This window comes from Dipodomys spectabilis, unplaced genomic scaffold (genome assembly GCF_019054845.1).
Source record: "Dipodomys spectabilis isolate Male_0828 unplaced genomic scaffold, ASM1905484v1 ptg000614l, whole genome shotgun sequence".
Classification (NCBI taxonomy): Eukaryota; Metazoa; Chordata; class Mammalia; order Rodentia; family Heteromyidae; genus Dipodomys; species Dipodomys spectabilis.
The window spans coordinates 707,989-710,122 of record NW_024871291.1 but is presented as its reverse complement, the minus strand read 5'-3'; the positions used below and the strand labels follow the sequence as shown (position 1 = coordinate 710,122).

At 34.5% G+C, this 2,134-nt stretch overlaps 1 pseudogene; it reads right to left on the bottom strand.

Moving 5' to 3' along the window:
- Positions 1–1,389: 1,389 nt before the first annotated feature.
- LOC122101002 lies at positions 1,390–1,486 on the bottom strand (annotated as a pseudogene).
- Between the last annotated feature and the right edge of the window lie 648 nt (positions 1,487–2,134).

Sequence of the window (2,134 nt, the reverse complement as noted above, 5' to 3'; positions counted from 1 at the left end):
AATATTCGGCTTAATACAGTGCGGAGACTTCTTTCCAAATGGCCACTCATGTGAATAGTAGGGATGACGATGAGTATACCCCTCTTCATTGAGAAGCCTACAGTGGACACTCAGACATTGTCAGTGAGTTGGTGTCTCAAGCGGCACATACAATAATTGTAGATGACTGGACACCCCTGCACAGTGCATATACGTGGAATAATACCAGAGTGGCTTCTTTCTTACTTCATCATGATACAGATACCAATGCCCAAACTAAAGGCCTCTTGATCCCCTTGTATCTTGCTGCTGAGAATTGCGATAGCAAAGATACGCTGGATCTCCTTCTGTTGAACCATTATATAAAACCAGGCCTGAAGAACAACATAGAAGAAACTGCATTTGATATTGCCAAAAGGATAAGTATGTATCACTACCTCTATGAAGTTGTGGAGGGCTGTACAAATTGTTCAACAAAGTCCTAATGTTCGGGTTAAGTTTCTTAAATTTCAAAAATGCAAGTCCATCTTTTGTGTCCCTACAAAATATTTTCACAAAACAAATAAGAGCAATATCTTTTTTTTTTTTTTTTTGGTCTGTCATGGGGCTTGAACTCTGGGCCTGGGAGCTATCCCTCTGCTCTTCAGCTCAAGGTGAGCACTCTACCACTTGAGCCACAGCTCCACTTCCAGTTTTCTAGTGGTTTATTGGAGATAAGAGTACCACAGACTTCCCTTTCCAGGCTGGCTTTGAACAATGATTCTCAGATCTCAGCCTCCTGTGTAGCTAGGATTATAGGCATGAGCCACCAGTGCCCGGCAACACCAATATTTTACTGTAAAAATTCATGGATTCCGCGGAATTCTTCCAAATGAATTGCCTGCATTGGATGTCAAAATGTATTCAATAGTTTTTGTATACATGTATAATGATTTCTTCAGAGTTTGTGATTTTTTAATCAGAAATAATTTTAACTTACCTGTTGAAATGAATAGTACAGAAAGCAAAATATTTCTGGTGCTTGTCTGAAAAAGTATATTTTAAAATATTCTATATTCTATGTTTGCATAATGTTCATAATTTATTTTATTTTCTCCTAGATATACTTTGAATTCTACATTACTTTATAATATATAGGTTAATTAATGTGTCCTTTCCGATTGCATTCCATATAGAAACAGTTTGATTCCTTATTTTTTCTAGGTCTTTATTTTTCTTTGGGATAAAATGACAATGTTGTCTAATTTGAAGTTTTGTAAATTTTATGCTATGCAAACGCCTTTCTGAGCTGAAGATTTAGTACACTGATGTCAAACTAAATTTAATATATGAATTACGTGTATTGTTACACTTGTAATTTTGTAATCAACCTTTTAATAACTGTTTTTCATTTCTTGCATCTGAAGAATGAAAAATATGGAATACTTCTCAAATTTTCTTATTATCCTTTTGCAAGTGCCATGTTAATCTCTGTATTGTAATTTGAGTATACGTGCTGCTGATGCATGTAGTATCCTCTAAATTTAAGTTGTTAATGATGCAATCTTTATACAGGCTTATATCTATGGGTGCCTACTTGTAACAAGGAAACCTTCTTGTTCCTAACAATGCTATCGATCTTATTTCCCTAAAATTCTGTGAATATTGGAAAAATTGTATTGATCAGTCGATTGCTCACATTTGCAAATTTTTTTTGTCAATGACTATCAAGTCTTTTTATTTGGAATTTTATCGTACTCTCAATTATTTATAGATAGGTCTAAAGGTGATGGCTTTTTCAAGTACTTATTTATCCAACTGAATTAGCTTTGTGGACCTAATGAATTCAAAGTAAGCATTGCTTAAGAGCTACTTCTAAACTTCTTCAGCTGACATTTTCCCAAATGAGGTGTTACTGGCACAAATGTCTACCTGAGCCTTTAAACTTCTTCCATGTGGGAACAGACCAACCAGAATATCTTACCCTGAAAACGTAAATTGTCTTACTTGAACAAAACTAATCTTGGTTACAAGGGATGATAGAGAGATGAACAGTTCAAACAGAACTGTTCAGACTAGAAGGTATTTTATCAAAATATAATTTTTATTATACCTTCCATTTCAACAGTAACTAAAGCCAAGAAGGTGAAAAAATTGTTCATATGCATGATTACTT